A 20421-nucleotide genomic window follows, 5' to 3' on the forward strand; every position below is an offset into this window, starting at 1 on the left:
CCTCCTTATCTTCCTGAACCTTATTTTAAAAGATAATAATAATAATTAGGTGGTAAGTAACAGTCCTTGTGTTAGGAAGGCATCATTAGTTGCACAATGCAAGATTTAACATTTCAGATTTCATAAAGGAATAGAGCTAACAAATCCAAACAGCAGGACCACAGATGTTTTCACACAATTCTCTCTTTGATCACAAACCTTGAGACAGTAGAAGAAAACACAAAAAGTTGACAAAAGAAACAGATACCTAAAGCCATTTCTGTCTATTCCTCAGCAGCTGAATTTGTTCAAAAGCTGAAATGAGACACATGGTGCTCCTGCTTCTATCTCCACTCCCAATCCCTTCTGCAAAAAATTGCCTTGGTGACTAAATGCATCTTACACTGGTGATTCTACTGAAGGGGTGACAGACACAACAGATAAGCAGGTAACTCTACAAAATGAACACACCACAGACTAGGAGTTATTATAAAAGCAGTAAGCAATACACAATTGGATTGCTCAGTTCCACATTATAGAAAATTGCAAACTGGATGGAAAAGGAACTCACAGGAACAAAGTCATAGGACCCATTTGTCTCATGAAATTCAGCCTGGGCTTGAAATATTAATGAGAAACTGACATTTTCATCATATTTTCCTATTCCTTGTTTGTCACATATGCGAATTTTTGGCAATGTGAAAATTAAGAGACAAAGAGGATTACTACAACGAGCTGGATAGAAGCTTCCTGACTGTAGCAATTTACTTATCTGGAACCTCAGGTACCCACAAAATTCAGCAAAATCATCACATAGAAGCATCAGAGGGACAGACATTTGCTGACTCAGTATGAGAGGATTTCCACTTCTGCACTCCCAGGTAATAGCTTTTCTTCACTACCACATTACACATTCAGTCCTGCAGATGGAAGCATGATGAATTGATGAGAGTCCAAGACTCAGAAGGTGACTCACAGAAGTGTTGTTACAGTTTCATAAAGTTTTCGTTTTATTTCGCTCCAAGAATTATGAAGAATTTTCACATAAACAGAGCAGTATTAAAGCACTGTTTTAAAAGAGAGCCAAATATTCTGGTGTTTGGAAGAGCCTAATTCACATGTGCCCTTTACCAGTTCATTCTGTACTGACATATCAATGCAGTATGATTCTGTCTGTGACCAAACAATCTCAAATTGTTCTTCAAATAAACCCTCTTCTCCATTGATGTACAAGTCTCACTTAAATATCTAAATTGCACCTTTCCATTCAAAGCCTTTGTGAAAACTTTGTGTAAAACGTTATCTGTTGCAAGCATGGTACCACATTTGCCTGTAACTGCTTAATTTTACCTACCTGTTTGCCATATTTCAGCCACCCAATGCCGAAGCGTTTTGCTCCTTTACATCAAAAAGACAATGCAGAATAAATGGCTCACTCAAGACTCATGGAAAAAACAATACAGAGGCTTTTGGGCATGAGGGGATGCTCTTTCAACTGATTTATTGGGAAGTTCTAAACACATCCATTCTTTACACGGCAGTGCCATTAGTTCTCTTAAATCAGCACAACTTGGCAGGGCCACAATAAAGCTGCAGCCCTGCCCTCCCTCTGCTGCTCATTCCCACCCCTGGGTGACTCCCCCCTTCTGCAGCAAAAGCCTTGACACAGACACGTGGCAAGGAGCTACAAAAAAGAACTGATTACTCTTAACACGGATTAGTTCCCCAATTTAGTTCACTGTGTAGTCTCATGAATGCTTGTGTCAGCACAATGGGGGATGGTGCCAGGGCAGGAATGAGCAGACAGGGCTGGGAAGGACCACTCCTCTCAGTGTTAGTGCCATAAAGCATTCAGGGGACTGGAATATTTGAATAGAGGTGTTCAGATTAGAAACCTAATGTCCAAAGGTCAATTTAAAAAAAAAAATCACTTTTTATGACTATATAAAAACTAATTTAAATCGAACATAGTTCTTAGCATCAAAAAATTATGCTCTGACCTCAGAACTCATAATTTTAATCAAGACTTGCACTGCAATTGTACCTCCCAGCCAACAAAACCTGCTGTTGCACCACACATTTCACTTGGTTCTGCTGCTGGTATTATGAACAAAAAAAGAGGAGGGGAAAAAACACCTAAAGAAAAAACTCACCAGTATGTGAAGGAACAATGAAGAAGACTGGGGGGGAAAAATAAAATATAGCAGAGACAAATGCTGACAAGAGGTCAGCATTCCAATTTTTAAAAAGCAAATAAATAAAGGAGGGTGGGAAGAAAGGAAGGAGGTATGGAAAAGTTACTGATAGCATTAAATCACTTGATTTTAAAATTAATTTAAGTCTTGGCCTCCAGTGTGCATCTTAACAAAAACATTTCCTCTAAATAGGTACAATATATAGAGGATAACACTTTAAGTCAAAAATGCTTACAAAATTACTATCCCAGAAGGAAACCGTAGTGGAATATAAAGACTGAGGAAAATCATCTGTAACTGTAATCTAGAGCAATGAGAAGGAGCAAGGAGCTCTCTGCTCCACAGGATTTTAGCAAACTGTTACATTCTATTGATTAGTTAAGGACTCAAATTCTGTGTGGACACCAAACACTCTGGGAGGAAGCTTAACAGTGAAAAAACTGGGAACAAGTTAGTTACTTGGACACAGCAAATAAATAAACTATGAAAATCACAAAATAGTAAAGGAAAACTTGTGACATGCCAGGAAAATTTAGAGATGGCTATGGCATGCCTCTCTGTTATTCTCCCTAGCTTTTATCCTCTGAAAATCCAAAACAAACAAAGAAGCCCAATGACAGGTTTACCACAGGCTGAAGTTGTGATGTTCTAGGGTGGAGATGTAGAGAAACTTCCTATTCATAAAAAAGAGGAAGATTTTATTATCAGGAAAAAGGGGCTGGAGAACAGAAATATATCTACATAATTTCCTCTGTTGATCTAAATGATTACATGGAAATAAAAAAAAACATTCCCAGCAACAGTAGTTTGAAAACAAAAAGAGCTGGAAGAAAGCTACTCAAATTAGACTGCGGGAATAATAATAATAATAATTTCTAAAAAGCTGCCCATTTAAGGGATTCTAATTGTCATTTAGGAATACGATGAGGATACAAAACAAGGAAAAGACCCCCTTGTGCTCCTCAGAAAAGCATGCAAATATTCCTGATGCACAAAACTTTCCATGCAAGGTAGCCTGACTGCTGGTCATTTTAGCTGCACACACTTAAAAAAAATAAGATTGTCAGTCACTTCCTTCATGTTTTCAGTGGAATTTTCTACAAAACAGTTCATAAGGGCTGCAAAAACATTTTGCTGACTTGTAAAAATCACATTCAGAAGGAGATGGTAGAGACCTTAATCCCTTTTCTTTCATAGCACCCACCTATTTTACTGGTTGTGTTACACAATAAACATTATGAGACAAGATGACTTGTCATGACACTGACAGATATGAAACAAATGTTTCCCCAGGAAATGGACAAAACATCACTGATTTTGCTGAAAAACATGCAGTCCCTTACTGTAATGCCTGAAAGATGAAATAGCCAAGTAGCATCCAGTTCCATCTGTTATTACAGACTCATCTTTTGAAACATGCATGTATACCAAACAGTCTGGCTGAGAATCCACAAAACAACAACTGAGTATTGTCAGCTCATAAAAGCACTTTGAAAATAGCTAACGAGTGCCAGAATGAAGATCAAATACAGATAATTAAATAATGTTAAAAGTTATGCAGAAACATAAGTATGTGATCATGTAACTCCCATTTCCTTCATTGAAAGAAAACTGACAAGGCTTACTGGGCTACAATACTAAACAAGGATAAAACAAAATATCCAATATGCCTGATGTACTGCATAACTTGCAGGAATTGTCCTAAAAAATTGGCAGAATTACAGGACATAATCAAACCCAACATAGACCATAGCCTCCATTTTACTGCCCAGAATTGAAGGGGCAAAAAAAACGAAGGACAAAATTCAAAACTGTGATTTCTACATCTTGCTTTGTTAACATCTACACTAGCTCTTTATTGATCACCCAGATTTAAGTCCCAATACCCAATGACTTCAACAGTAAAACTTCATGTCTTGCAGCTGAGCCAACACAAACCCACACCAAATACAGCCCTTCCCAAGCAGTGGCCACATGCAATGTCTCAGTGAGGCTGGGCAAGGCAGCCAAAGAAAGGACTCTGAAATATCAGCAAAACCTGGTGCTCTTCCTTTCTAATGGCCAATAAACCCCTGGTGTTTTGGCCACCTCCACACTTTTTTTTTTTTTAATTTAAGTAAAATACAATTGGAGAGAAACCTGCACAAAGGTCCCAGGCCACACAGACAGTGATCATCATTTGGAATGCAACCCCAGTGACCAGCTAACCATAAATGACACTGGCCTGCAGTCCAAAAAATGCCCCTAAGAATATGGGCTGCCAGACTCCTACAGCCAAGGCAATTTATCATCAGTGTGCCTTGTATCCAAGGGTTTGGGGGGGGGGGGGGAAGGGGAGGGGAAAGTAGGGTTTGAAATTGGAAAGGTTTGGTGATTTGTTTGGTCATCTTTTTTCCTGTATGTTTTTAATAAGAATTAAAATATTTGAAAACCCAAGTATTCAAGCATTTGAATTATATTGACTTTTTAAGCATTGCACAAACTGAGGAACATGTGTATTCTGTATTAGCCTTGATGTTTTAACAACTCTGGCCTTCAGCTATGCGCTATAATTCTAGTTTGTTAAACCCTAAGTTTGTGTGTTTGCCTATGCAACAAATCCATTAAAATTAAAAACAAAAAATTAAAAAACCAAACATTACAGGTTTAACCTGTTGGTCACTGGGTGATTTTTCCCTAAAAAATCCCAGCCATAGCTAGCCACGAGACAATACCCATACTAACAGTATACATCAATATTAAGCTAGTTACTGTAAATTTGTTTACAGTTTTTAAGTGAAATACAGGAGATATGATGATTTTCTGAGATAAAACACACACTGCTTTCAACACTAACAGGTTTATATTAGTGGATAGGTAACCACTGGAAATAACTGAATTTTAATCAACACAGAAAAAAAAAGGGTTTTAAAAAAAATCCCTTGCTTTAGAGGTTAAGCTTCAGGTAACATTAATTTTGAAAACTATTTTTCAATATGTAGCACACAAAAAAACTTCAGATTAATAGCTGAAATAGATGGCAATATCCAAAATGTTGGTGAAATTTAATTTTGGCAACTAGGGAAGTTCACTTTCATACAGATCATAAAAATGTGACTGCACATTTTTGAGAACCAAGCCCAGCTACAACTCTCTTTTACAGAAGCTGCACGGAAAGTTTAAATAAATTTAATTTTTTTTCCCCGAGCAGCGCTTCGCAAATTCTCTTTGCAGTCACAAGCGGAGGGCTTGAGATGGAGCCAGTCTTTCCCTTTGTACCAGGCGAGTTCAGCTTGCAACACTATCAAAAATAAAAGAACTGTAAGCTAATTGCTGGCGAGTATGACGCAAGCGGTTTCCTAGGTTACAGCCCAAGTTGCTGAAGTGCCTGATCCAGCATTTCCTCATCTGTTTGCACTCACACCAGCAGTCTGACAATGTAGTCACTGCATCCTGTTTCACTCAGCAGCCAGAGAAACGCTCAGCTTAACCCTTCACTTACAGCTTCCCACCCAGCCCAGCTCAAACCAACTTTTTGTTTTTACAGCCGGCCTTTGCACAGGCGTTTGTGTTTTCTCGCAACTGGGCAGCAGCTGCTTTTTCTACTTTTAATTGGGGAGGAAAATATGAGAAGGAAATCAATTTAAATTATTTTTTTTAAGTATATTTTAATTTGTAATTCCTATTTGCACTACTGAAAGTTTTGGCCACAAATTAAACGTAAAAATTAGTCGCCCACGGATTTTACATAAAACAATGAGTTATATATATTTCCCATCTTAACTTTACAGCTACAGAATTTTCCTGATTTTATACTCTACTTAAAACAAATTCAATACGAATATCAAGATTATCTATCAAACTGCTTCTCATTCAATTCAAATAGATGTACAATTTCTAAGTAGCCATAGGCTCATTCATAAGTAGCAAACAGATTTTTAAAATGTATCCAAAAAACAGTAGAGACACCAAGGAATAAAACAAAAATCACATTTTGATCTAAAAAAACGTAGAGAGCATGGATCTCATCAGTTTGCATGGAAACTGCAGATCCTGGAGAAAAAAAAAATTACAAAAAAGAACAAATGCTGGCTTTTCTGGCAATATATTGAACACACAAAAAAATAGATTATTTTACAGTTTACTTCTTATATGTGAATTTGAATTTGGTCATTTCAGGACATGAATAAACATGAAACAAACTATTTTCAGCACAGAGCTTTTCTGTGCTGACATCAGTGCTTATCCGGTGTAAAACACGACTGTTTTTCTGTACTATAGGAATAGCTGTGGGCCACAAAGAAAGCAAAAAGGTGAGATAAAAGTAATTATTTGTTGTTGCTGTTGTTAAAAATTCTGGGCAATTCTTCACCTAGGAAAAATGCTCATGAAATTTGCTGGTGAAAAAGGCTCCCCCCTTCACAGAGCGATCTCCTGAGTGCACTTTCAAATGGGAAACCCCCTCGAGCATTCTGAAATGGATGACAGCCAGCCAGAACAACCTGTCACAGCAGCTTCCTGACCACCAAAGAGAACTGGGTACCGAAAATGTGAAGGTGCAGGCAGGAGGCAGTGGCAGGGACTTTTCAGAATTCCTTTCCCCAAAGCTTACTCACTCAGGGGCCAGGCTGCATCACACCAGAACTGCTCTGCAAGAAAACATCCTGATTTTCCACTAACTGGCATTCTCATTCTTTCTAATACACTGTGTTTCTCCTTTTTCTTGGGGAGCTTTCCTGCTCAAATCTAGCATCATGCTGTAACAATATTCCAAAGCAAAAAATAACAAGTTTTATGCTAAAAAGCCCAGGGGTATAGAGAAAGGAGCAGCCTGAAATAAAACTCCCGAGAACAGTTATGCACTGTCACCTGTACTTCTGTAAAAAATAAGAAACCAAAAAGTTAACACAACAGGATCAATGCTCTGGCTTAGTCAGCAATCAACTATTGGCTAGCACCTCAGTGGTGTATTTCTCAAAATACAGATATTTCCATCAGTAGGCTTTTCTCCTCTATTAATATAGATTTTTCTCTGCATCACTTACTAGTTTCTTCCCATTCACCTGCATTCCTCTTATGTTATTCCTCTGTGCTACAGTACCCACATAGTTTGCAGGAAGGCAGAAGAAAAAGAGAAATAAATGTTTTCTTCACCCAAGATAGATAGATGGTAGATAATTTTCCTCATCCTACCCAAGATGGTAGATAATTTTCCTCAACTAAATGGAAAGGCAGCTCAGGAAAAAAAATAAAGGAAGTAGTCTGGTATGTGATTATGGAAATTCCAGAACGAGATCAAGCACTTTCAGGGATGAGGAGCAGAAAACCAGGGATGGCACAAGGCATGTTGAGGAACCCTAATGTCCCTATAGGGGAGGGAGGCAAACCAGCACAGGCTAGCAAGATACACAAGATTCCCACCCTAACTGTATTCAGCAGTGGACTAGGGAGCCCTGAGGAAAGTGATGAGCCACATGATGGCTTTAGCTTATGGGATTCAAGGTTCAGACCAGTTCTCCAAAACTAAAACATAAAATGGTTGCCAAGGATATCTTTAATAAAATGAGTTTTTAGGTGAGTGGATTAGAACCAGGTGGAAGAACACCCACATACAAGTTCTGTCAGAGGGCAGAAGATAAAAGATATTTATATACAATTTTGAACAAAAGCCTCTGCAAGAGTTGGAAATCTGTCCAAACGCTACTGACTTAGCACTTTTACAATCCTCAGAATTGTTGTCTGCCTTATTACAATCCACCAACTATGGAATCTACCATCACAGTGTAGTTTTCTCCAGCTACACTCTGGGACACAAGAAGAAAAATTCAGCACTGGTCACCAAGCTAGGTGACATCCCAAATGATGCTCATGACAAGAGCAAGGCAGGGAACTAGCTGTCCTCTTTAACTCTGTTTATTTCTTGGCTTACCTGTCTTACTGAAATCTGCAGGGGTACCACTGCAGAACATCTCAGAGAGTGAATCAGAGCTGATGGCAAGAACAAGACCGACCTGGAACACAGCTGGGAATCTAACAGATATGCTGAACCAAAGTATTACTCAGATATTGGAGATAAAGTTCAAAAGGTCTTTTAAAAGAAAGAAGAGATCTGTGAAAATCCACTAAAACGTGCAAACTAAGGGAGGCAAATAAAGCTTAAGGTACCAGGACAAAAAGTATATCTCTGCTCCTACTGATCCTGTTACAGCCCAAGCTGTAATCACAACAAAACACCTCAAACAAATTCATTGTCAGTACTGTAGAGATCAGGCAAAGCTTTCCTGTAGCTCTCAAACACTGCAGGAAAGCACAAATACAAATCCTCTGAGTCTTTATCTCCATTTTTAACAGAGAAGTGAAGGGAGGAAGATGTTCAGTATTTCTTTTTTGAAGCACAGCTCATTCCAGACTATCATTAGTCAGCCAGCTCCTCTTGCTTCAGCTGCAGCCCTTGAGTCAATACTACTCCTGTTTTGCTACTCACTTGCTTACAATAGGAGAGAGCAAGGCAAAACATAAACCAGGTGTCTAAAGAGACATCTTGTTTAAAAAAAAAAAAAAAAAAACAACAAAAACACCAAACCAACCTAGAAATCCTTTGTCCCCACCATCCAGGAAATAAACAGGAAATTGTTTTGAGTTTTGAAACAACTGAACACATGCAGATGTTGTCATCCTATTGCAGGGGTTCCATACAGTTGTTTCCTTATCACAAAAGTTCCATACCTTCTTGGTGTTCCTTGTGGGCAGCTCCTCAGAGCACTGACTCTTTCCTCTTCACAAAGCAGCCAACAGACTCCAGTTCCCCTCTCACCCAGCCACCCCACTCTCTTATAGCATCTTCTTCTCATTGGTTACAGTTGTGGCCTGGTAAAGTCAGGCCTGTTCCTAAGCTTTGATAATTGGCCCAGCTGCAACTCCTTAGGGCTAAGATTACTTTCTACATGATCTTTATTTTCTTATATTCTATCTCCCTACATGCAGATACTCTTTGGGTAGCAAAGAATAAGCTCCCACATCTCACCAAAGCCCATATCTTAAGAGCTCAGATGTGACAAATAAATTTGCAGGTGCACTTACAGAGAAGGAAGAAGATCAGTGAGTGCCTTGCATCTAACTTGCAGAACTAAAAAAGCAAAATGAACAAAGAACTTTACAATAAAATACAGTATCAAGGTAAAAGAGAAGGTATGCATGACTGTAAAAAATAAATGTATACAGCATCTTGAACGTAGTTGAATTGTGTATAGCTTTTCCGTAATGGACATTACAAGTAACAGATTCTAGAAACATTTTAATGCTGTAACTACAAATAATTATTTAATTCCTCTGTGCTAGAAGTTATAAGTTACAAAATGTTCTATAATTTTTAAACAATAATTTGATTGCTATGTTTCTAAATAGTAAAGTATTTTGTGTCAGAACATTTTCATATCTCTGCTGAAACAGACACTTGTAATTTTGGACCAAATTATGGTACTGATCTTATAACAAAGAAAGAACACACTAGTAGGAAGTAGGAAAAGGTGTTCAAATTATTGTAAATGAAGAAAAGGTAAAAACAAGGACAAAGCAAGAAAAATGATATCTCCAAAAAAGACAAGCAAATAAGCAATTTACTTTTGAACGTTAATCTCCTGGAAAGTTATTTCCTTGTACTTTCAAGGCCCAAATAATTAAGGATAAAAATGTGGCTTCTAAAGGCACACCAAACCTATCCATCACCAGACAGGTGAAAGAAACATAGCTCTAGGAGTGTATTCAAGACTGTTAACACTTGTTAAAGTTATAAATTACATTAAGCTCTGTGAATTTTTAAACAAGTAAGGACTATAATCTCAATCCTTAAACACTGCAAAACACATGTTCTTTTCCACTTGAAAGCTTAAGTGCTCTGCTGACTCTAGGGAGCTTCCTACTAGAACAAGTGTTAAGGCAAGCATTGAAGACTTTCAAATCCTTAGAAAGGATATTTTAACAGCAACTACTCTCATAAAAGACAAATTACATAGGACTAAATATACCTTTAGAGGTCCATTATTGAAGCTGTACTGACTTTTGCAGATACCTGAAATGGCATCTCTTTACTACAAGAAACACAGTTTAAACATTTTCTAATGTTGTGAGACACTTTCCTAAAAAATATATATCAATTTCATGTTTACAGGTGTAATATCAGTTTCTAATTTAATTTGTCCTGAAATGTTATGCCCAATATAATGAGTTACATAAATTTTACACGTAAGCACCGAGTTTTACTCAGTTTTAACAAGAGTGAAGCTTAGGGTCTCTTATCTAGTTTTGATTTTTGCTCTTCATAAAAAATTCTTATCCATCACACATATGATAAGGTACTGGTTTTTTTCCATCAGACCATTCTGCAGATGTCTCTGACAGTCATTGCCTCAGAGGATTTGAAAACACAGACCACACTTAAAGCAATAGCCAGCATCGCATCTGCCTCTGCTCATCTACTCCCATTTTCTTATTTTCATCTTGACATCATAGAAAACTTATTATTTTCAAACTTCTTTGAAATTCTCTGGCATATAATTAACAGGCTGCCAGTTATGAAAAATAAATGAAGTAACAGCAATGACAAAAAAAAGGACTGTCATTAACACAAAAGCTGTTCCACACTCTTCCTTCTCAATCCAACTTGTTCAAGCAGAGACTCCAAATAGAACGAAAAATTAGACTTTCTGTATTGTGAGGGCATGGAAATATTCTGCTGTGCTGAATAAAAAATAGCAATAAATGCTGATAAAAATTCTAATTAATGCTTTCTACAACTGCCTAAAAATAAGCTAAGAGATACTTATAATCAAAATACTTTCAACTGTGCTTTGCCATAACAGCAAAATGCTGTCATTTACATCATGGCAATAACTCATTTTGACTTCAGACAGACATATTACAGTTCTTTAATCATTAGAAAGATCCTAAGTAGCATTGCACAGATTTTTTACTATTTAAACAAAAAAAAAAAAGAAAAGAAAAAAAGAAAAAACCCAAAACAAAACAAAAAACCCCTAGAAGATGACTAAACATCTGTGTGAATAATCTATGGAAATTCTCTCACTGCAAGGTTTGTTTGAAATCTGCTTTGTGAGCATTTTCCAGTGATCCCCAAAAGGATACTCTGCTGCCCCAAAAATGCAGTTAGCTGAAACAAGGACAGAAGCATGGATGCATGCAGGGTGGACAAGACAATCCTGGTTGTGTTTTTTAGTTAAGATATGAAATATACTGCTCTATTCTATACTAACATGTTAGGAATAACCATGTCATCATTAATGATTTCTTTACCTCTGTGCCTCAGGCCCTTTTGTAGGGACAATCTCAGTGGAAATAGTAAAACCTGGACCAATTTTCATCTTTCCCTGAGCAAAATAAAGTCTGTTTCTTGCAGATCCGACTGGCCAAGAGAAAAGCTGTGCTAGCGTGCCTCTGCTCCTTCCAGTCCCAGCCAATTCCTTCAGGGCACTCCTGCCAGAGCAGATGGCGTTTCACAGGCACAGCAGGATCTAAACTTTTTCAGCCTGCTAATCACACCTTCAGGTTTCAACACAAACTTCCCTCCCTTTCTACTCACACATCTGCTTGTATCTGCAGAAATGCAGTTTAAATAAACTGAAATTTAATTTCATACTATGTAATGAGGGAGGGAGAATTTGTAGGAAACGATGAAACTGCAAGAGCAGCTATGGAAGAGCCTGTGAGTGAATTTACACATTACACTGTCTAGGTGGCAAATCAAATGAAATGAAGGCCACTGTGAACAGTAATCAACATAATAATCACTTAAGAGTTCTCAAAACACATTCCTTTTTTTTTTTTTAAGTCAGCATCATTAAACCACACAGGACACTGGGTTTCATTAACTACTCATGACATCCTATGAATACATAGATCTATCCCTGCCTCAGAGAAAGCTCACAAAGAGTCAGCTCACTTTGAGAGGTACAAGCCCAGCTGAGAGGCCATCCCTGCCTATAGAGCAAGGATGTGGGGTTCCTTGGCCACCCCACAGCCCTCACACAGGAGATAATGGGGTACCTGAGAGCCACTGTTGAGCAGTCATCACATATTGAAAAACAGGAGGTGTATCAACAATTTCTGTGAAAGGATGGAACTCTTCTGGACAGCCAGAAGGTACTAGGAAAAAAACTCCTTTAAAAGCCCTGTACTTCTTAAATTAGTAACTTTAGAGTACTCAGAAATTTAGAATTCTTTTAAAAAGAATCTACTAGGCAGAAGGAGCAAAATTATATTCTTGAAGTGGCGAACAGGTATCACACAACAATACTTAGGAGGAAAAAAATAAATGAGTTGTGATTGAACATGCAATATCAACTGACTCTACAAAAAATAAAAAGACCCTAAATGGAAACACAAGCCTTTAGTTTTAAATCACAGCAGAAAAAAAGTCATGCAGCCATTAAGCCTAGTAAAAGAATGTCTTTTTTACCCTTTAATTTAGCTCCTATCTTGTTAAAGGGCATTAATTAATCAAAAACAAATGAAGCATGACCAGTAATGAAGGTTAAAGAGACATGCTAATACCATAGTGCCTATGCAGGGAGTCATAATGAAGCTTTTATTTCAATAAAACTGATGAAATTTCCCTCTGGTAACTTAAGTTTTCACAAACTTTTAGAAGAGCTGATTCTATATTCTGAGCTTTGCTGACAAAAGCATCCTGGCAGTGGATACTAACAGGCAGGTGTGACACAGGCTTGCTGTATCACCACTCCTCAGAGGTACAGCTCCTCTGGGGTGGGGGAGCAGCACTGGCTGCTCTGGCCATAATGAGTGGACTCATCCCAAATTAAACCCCATTCCTACTTCTGTGACCATCATCAGCATGGTTACAGCTAAACCAACATACCTGTAATGATAATTCATACCAGGAGGCCTGGGATTTTCCTCATAAAAGAGGGAAGGCCTCTCAAAGCCAAATCCAAAGCACTCAAATACAGGCTCATATGGTACCCTTTTTACAGTATCTTGAATAACTTAAAAATAGTAAATTATAGATGGAAAATATAATTTTCATATTCCATAAAACAAACTTTATCAAATGAACAACAAATGGAACATTTGCTGCAAACATGCCTTTAACTTAGTGAAGGGATTTGGGCTTGCATAAAGGGACATTAAGGTTGGCAACTCAATACTGGTTAACAAAACTTGTCAACATTACCATTTGATCAGACATTGAATTGGAAATATGCCAGGTTTTTGCACACACCCCTGTACACACTGAAGTGAACACTGGTGGTCACAAATGTTCTGCATAACTGCACTGTTTTTCATAAATATTGAACTATCAAACAAATAGGGGGATATAAAAAAACTGCTTGGGTATCTGTGCCCTGGTCTGGCCCTCTCCCAAAAAATTTGCACTTGTTTCAAAGGAATGTGCCACATACAAAGGATCTGTGTGAAAAAATGAGGATGGCCCAACACATCAAAACTTACTCCTCACTAGCTGCCCGTATTGATATAAATTATATCCTTCTCCAGCTGAATGATCCATTTTCAAATACAAAACTGCTCTGGAAGCTGACATTTTGTTTCAGCAGTCATGCCTTGTTATGGCCCTTCCAGTTCCTAGAACAGTTTGTTTTGCCACACTCATCAATAAGGCCATTCACTTCTCTGGTCTTCCTTAAGCACAGAGTTCCCTGACCTATTTCTTTCACAAATATCAGTAACACTTCCCCAAATATCATCATCTGCCAGTTTACTTGTCACCCTGTGAACTCTCATTTTTTGACATCCATGGCTCCTGTCTGTTTTGAAGGCTCTAGCACAATTTTACTGTCACTGGATTCTTGAAGTTATTGATCCTTTTTATGCCTCAGTAACAATTACTCAGACATTGCACAGTTTGCCCTGACCAATACAAGCCCTAGCTGTAACCTTAAATTTTCATTTCTCCTATTGAGTTGCAGGAAAGTCCCTTTTTGTTTTCACCATTAAAATTTATTCTGTAGTGTCACTGCATCTTGTAAAGCATTGTTTTCAGCCACTGGAAAGGACATACTGAAATTCAACATTTCCTTTCACTCTCTTTTATTCTCATCTTCAACTCTTCTTTCAGCTTGCTCTCCACATAGTTTTATCCTGAAAAACCAGTGAGATTCCAGCAAAATATTCTATGTCTGTAGCCTTCTGTGGTCTGTCCTCTCTTTTGGCAGACACAAGTTTCTCATCTGTTTTCCTCCAGAAGTTTTTACATCAACAATAGAACAGTACATCCCCCAGTTTCTCTGCCTGTAATCCCCAATCTTTGCACAAAAGTACAAGATTTACTCTTTCCCATCTTCAGCAACTGCTGTCATCTAATAGTTGTATTTGGCTTTGTTCAGTGATTTCTTTTGAGGGTGGTAAGGCTGCATGAAGTCTTCATTTTAAAGTATCAGAAAAGCAAAACAGGACTTAAAAAGCTTTTTTTAGAAATATAAATTTCCAACCAAATGTCACATAGGGCGCAGGCTGTGACAGACTCCCCACCCCAGCTGCATCATTCTGGTGTTCACTCGTGACATGAGACTGTCATGGGGATTCTGAGAGCTCAGCTCACACTGCAGGCTTGCCCTGCATATTCCATAGGGTTTCCTCACTTCCCACTCACGTTCTTTTCATAAAATTTGCTGGTATTTGATCCTGTAAGGCCAATATACTACAATCAGTTCCATTGCTCAAGTTCAATTATTAGAATAGTATCAGGCATATACATGCACAGACATATACATTGTGTCCAAATATGAGTTTTTCTCAGGAAAACATACCAAACTTCTTGCCATTCTCCTCCCTTTCATATTTAACCTCCCAGAATACACTGTTCACAAACCCCAGCATGGAAGCTGCCCCTCTTCTTCATTCTAGAGACTCTTCTGGGCACCTTTTGTTTCTCATCTCTACAAGTTTCTTTCCTAAATTTAAAATATCTTCCTGGTCCAAGCTGAATATTAGTACTTTATGCAATTTATTCTGCTATTTTTCTTCAACACAGTCAATCATGCAGTTGCTGGAACTGTCTCACAGCTTCTTTCATTTCTTTCCTACCCATACTCTGTAACATGCTTCCCTCGCCTTCCAACAAATTTCTCCAGCATTTCCACAGCAGTGGTCTTTGATCTCCTTCCTTTCTCCACTTATATTTTCTTTCCAGGAAAACACACCTGAAGCAACAGTCAAACTCCTTTACTACACAGACAGCTCCAAGACACTCTTGCCTGCTTTTACTTATGCAGAATATAAAGTGCCATCAAGTCTCAGATATCTAAAAGGCAGCTTAAGCTAAACTTAGCTGACAGAGCTCTTAAGTGCACTCAGTCTTCCTAAAACCCTTCTTTGTCATTCTCGGTGGTCCCAGGTGAAACTGTGCCAGAGGATAACATCTTAAACTCTGACCTCTCTACGGGCAAACCATGATTCAATCAGCCTTTCTCTGTGGTAGAATACTACAAGAGAGACAGAGAAAGAGACAGAGAAAGAGACAGAGAAAGAGACAGAGAAAGAGACAGAGAAAGAGACAGAGAAAGAGACAGAGAAAGAGACAGAGAAAGAGACAGAGAAAGAGACAGAGAAAGAGACAGAGAAAGAGACAGAGAAAGAGACAGAGAAAGAGACAGAGAAAGAGACAGAGAAAGAGACAGAGAAAGAGACAGAGAAAGAGACAGAGAAAGAGACAGAGAAAGAGACAGAGAAAGAGACAGAGAAAGAGACAGAGAAAGAGACAGAGAAAGAGACAGAGAAAGAGACAGAGAAAGAGACAGAGAAAGAAAGAGACAGACAGATGGAACTTTGACCAACTTTTACTTCTCATTTTACATTTCATCTAGTTCAATATATTTTGCCAGTGTTAGAGAGAACCAGACAGAAACAACAGAATGCTACTCATCCAAAATACAGTTGCAGAGTTTTCCAAGTCTCTTTCTTTCACCATGGCATCCTTCTCTATGCATATTCCTCACACTCAGCTGCATCCAATTGGAACTGATTCCATCCACAGCTCAACACACACGGCTACCTTGACTTTGTCCCCATAAGACAAACCCCAGAGAGAGGAAGATTTGGTGAACAACAGAAACACACCTTGCCATGCAGGTACAGCTGTGGTAACAGTCACTGGAATCGTGAGGGGGAAACTTCAAACAGCAAAGAGCTGGTTTGTTAAACACACAGCAAGGAGAACTGTATTTTGTTACTGGCTGCATTCAACAGGTAAAGGTTCACCTGTTTCTGGGTTGCAAACAGCATCTGAGTGTAACAGATACTAAAAATCCGTTTCAGTATCAGATTATAAAATACACATTAACAGACAGCTTCTGCACTAGGAAGTTTATGCCCTGAAAACTTAAGGACAAAGTGTAATTTGTTTCACAAATAGGTAACAGACGCAGATGTAAATTTCATGAGCAAATAAGGAACTGCATTAATTTCAAGCTACACAAATATTTCAGACTCCTGAAATCAAGTCCTGATGTTCCTAAGGTAATACATCAAAGGTATGAGATAGCTTGGAAGAGAAACTGGGGAGAGGTGGTGGTCAATCCAACCCTAACCACAAGACAATTCTTCCTGTAATTAACAGAGTGCAACATGAAAGCAGTCTTTGTCCATGAAATAGCCCAGCTTTCCTACGTGTTTGAACCCAGTCAGATAACCAGAAAAAGAGTGTGTCAGCTCTGTTTGCAGACTGTTTGGGACACGTATCATGTGTATTTAAATAGGAAGGCCTATTCTTTACTCAAGGAAAAATATGAATATTCTTTCTGGATTCTGAGAAGCTCCTATGTAAGATTTCCTACACATAGGTGTTTGCTCTCATATCCATGTCCACTATCGAGTTAAAGAAAAAAAAAAGTCTTACTATCATATTTTTCAGGACATGGTGTTTACAAGATCTGCAGTATTGACAAGCACCTTTTAGATTTCCTGATTTGGCTTTCAGACAAAAAAACATATAAAATGAGGTGCTAAATGTGCAACAGTCAATAAAGATAAACCCTTTGATATCAGCAGCAATAGGTAGAGCTAACAGATTACCATCCAATTAATACATGCAGTCAAAATATGACCTACACAAAGTTTGAAATACCAATCAATACTGCAGTCTTACTGCAATTCCTCTCTGGGTCCGAGATGAATATTGAAGTAAGAATACAAACAGCCTGTTTACTGCTAAAATCATATCAATTTCCATTGGCAGAAGTGTTAATGTAGTAGAGTTCAGAAAAGGCATTGCCTTTGCAAAATTTTTAGCTGTAATTTGAGTCGTATTGTTTCCCACAATGTGTATTTATATATTTTGATATTGGCATTTAAGTATACTTACATAAAAACATAAAGACATAATCTGTTCAAGTTCCTTTCCTCCCACCTCAAACTATGTTGCTAGACATATGCACTGCAGAAGAGACACACACAGCACGAATTTAGACACTTTGATTGCTAAAGTAGATATAGATACTCATATAAATGGCAAGAATAATCTAATTTTATCAACTTCCCAGCCTTATAGTTACTGCACCTGTTGAAGTTCAGAAAGCAATACCTACGTATTTGTCATGAGGATTACTCAAATTTGCAAGCTTTTACAGGATCATGCTTACAGGGCCTCTTTCCACTTGTACTCCAGAAAAAAAATGATCGTTCCATCCAATTTCTGTGTGCATGTGCTGCTGGTTGTACATTCCCCCGTGTGTTAGTATCCCATCCTGTTCCCACCCCTCTATGCACACAGACCCCTTGGAACTGTTGGCTTAAAAAAAAAAGAAAAAAATCCAGTCAAATAAATGTCATTATTTTCTTGTATACTTAAATAGATAGAGAGCACATAAAACTTCAAATTAACACGTTACTGAAAATTTAAGGTCAATACTAACATTCTCTACTTTTATCAAATAATAACTAAAATCTACACAAAATGAGATTGTTCTTATTGTAAAAAAAATAAAAATAAAAAACAATCAGTCACTGGACTAATCTCCCCAGAGAAGTAATGGATTCCACAACATTAGACAAGTTTAAGATTTAGCAGGACAGGGTGCTGGGCCAACTTGTCTAGACAGTGATTTTGCCAAGAAAGGTACGACCAGATGATCCTTGGAGTACACTACTGACCTGCTATTCTATACTTGACATAGACTTCTTCTACATATAAGAGGTTTGTGACAATCACACAAAACACACCTAATAGACTCAGAAGCCTAACTTATCTCTCATTCATTAAAGTATTTCTGTCATGGTGGACCAGCAGCATCTTCCTAACAATGTTCATTCAACTCCTTGAAATATTAATATTGGGAAAAAAAAACCACTGTACTGCTTTATAAAGACATGCAAAATGTGTAATCAGTCCTTCAAGAAAAACCACGCAATAGATGCTCTCTGAAAAGCATTAAGTATACACATTCCTTCAGTTTCAAGGAGGCAATATAAAAACCTTGTACTGTTTATTCAAATAAAGTCACACATTATGGGTTTACTTCTCCCTATCCCTGCCCAAACAATTGATGTTTTATCAGCTCTGCAATGTCTGATCTCTCTCCAAGTCAGACAGGAGATCAGAGGATTTAACCTGTGTTAGCCTTGTAAAATTGCATATAAAATACAGCAGAGAACATGTATCTGTGGATCTCATTTAAACCGTGCTTAACAAAGCACAAATATTTATTGTAAAGCATAATAGATTATTAGGAAAATTAAGAACTTCATATCTCTTTGTTGTTCACATCTAGTGATAACAAAGATATCAAATTTTGGAAGTCTACCAAAAAGTTACATTTTATTATGAACACGTATGATTTAAGCATTGCCAATAAATTCCATGTATTTAGTTATAGCTGACATTTATGATGTTACTTGAAGAATAATGAATGCCCTAACTTGAAATATGCACATGCCTTTAAGAAGCGAGCCGAACGTCAAAGGAAGCTTTTAGTAACTTGCATATGAACAAATATCTTCTATCATCTTGAAAGGTTAATGAAATCACATTTTCTGAGATTTCTGTGCCACAGACAAATGTGTCAGCAAAAGAGAGCATTTACTATCCAGAAAGGAACAGAGAAAGTAAATTATTATATGATAGTCCCTACATATCTTAACTGCTAGTAAAATATTTTAATGTTTCTTTCATTGTATGCATTAGATAATCTGCAATGTACTGAATTAGTTATTTCTGAGGACTGTCACAGCATACTTGCATTTTAACCTTTTATGCAGAAACAATTACTGTATTAATCACTGTAAACAATTACTGTATTAATTCTGCTGGGCAAACTCAGGGGCTGAAATGCTCGAAAACCACTCCACCGTTTCAAATTCACTTCGTATTTCATCAGACCTAATTCACAGTCAATCACAAGACCTGCATTATAGAACAAATGTCAAGGAAAAACTAGAAAATTTCATTTGGCACCGATGAGTTTCAGCCACGACAGTAACAGACGGGGGATTCTGCAGCAACAATCACTTCGCAGAAACTGCTCACTTGCGCGTTTATTAAATACACTCCCCTCATTCTCCCTCCTACAACGGGCTGATAATCCACTTGCAGCAGCCTCGGGCCAGTTCCAACTCAACTCGATGTTCCTGCAGTTGACGTGCAAGTGCCCAAATAAAAACAAACTCCCCCACACGCACGGGGGTTTACGCTACAAAAAACAAGACTCATTGAAAAGTTTTCCGGGAGGTAGAAACCAACAGAGTTCCATTCAAGAAAACTGAGCGTTTCGGGCATCCCTCCAGCCCCTACTGAACAGCTCTCTCTTCAGTAAAAAGAAGTTTCTTAAAACCCATCAACCCAAAACTAACGTTAACTTAGGTGGAGCGAGGAGCAGGGGGTGAGAGAAAGGGAGAGAGAGGAAGGAACGACAGTAATCTGCAGGGCAGAAGGACAGCTGCCACTCAAACAACGCCAACGCTCGATAAATAATATCCCTCAAAACCTGGTATTTCTTTAGCTCTTGGTAATGGTTTTGTCGATAGAAAGCGGGAAGAACCAGAAGTGCCGGGCAGCTTAGAAAGCTGTGGTTTCTTTCTCTCGGAAAGGCTGCCAGACGGTGGGGGGCTTCGGAAAAAAAAACCTAAATAACACGGTTACTGAAAGCTGAAGCTGACTGGCTTGAGGTTTTGCTCTAATCAATAAGAACGGCTGTTTAATAATTGAGAATGCATAAAAAAGCGAGCGAGCCTTCTGTCCTACAGCAAATACATTATTATGATTTATCACCCACGCAGAAATAAA

At 38.1% G+C, this 20421-nt stretch overlaps 1 protein-coding gene across 4 annotated transcripts in view; it reads right to left on the reverse strand.

Annotated features, from left to right (window-relative positions):
- The window catches only part of PDE3B (phosphodiesterase 3B), an 82922-nt gene that overhangs the window by 61071 nt on the left and 1430 nt on the right, over nucleotides 1-20421 (reverse strand). The gene's annotated exons all lie outside the window — the stretch shown is intronic.

Source organism: Agelaius tricolor, unplaced genomic scaffold (assembly GCF_023055355.1).
Source record: "Agelaius tricolor isolate 1412-34295 unplaced genomic scaffold, bAgeTri1.0.p SCAF_5, whole genome shotgun sequence".
NCBI lineage: Eukaryota > Metazoa > Chordata > Aves > Passeriformes > Icteridae > Agelaius > Agelaius tricolor.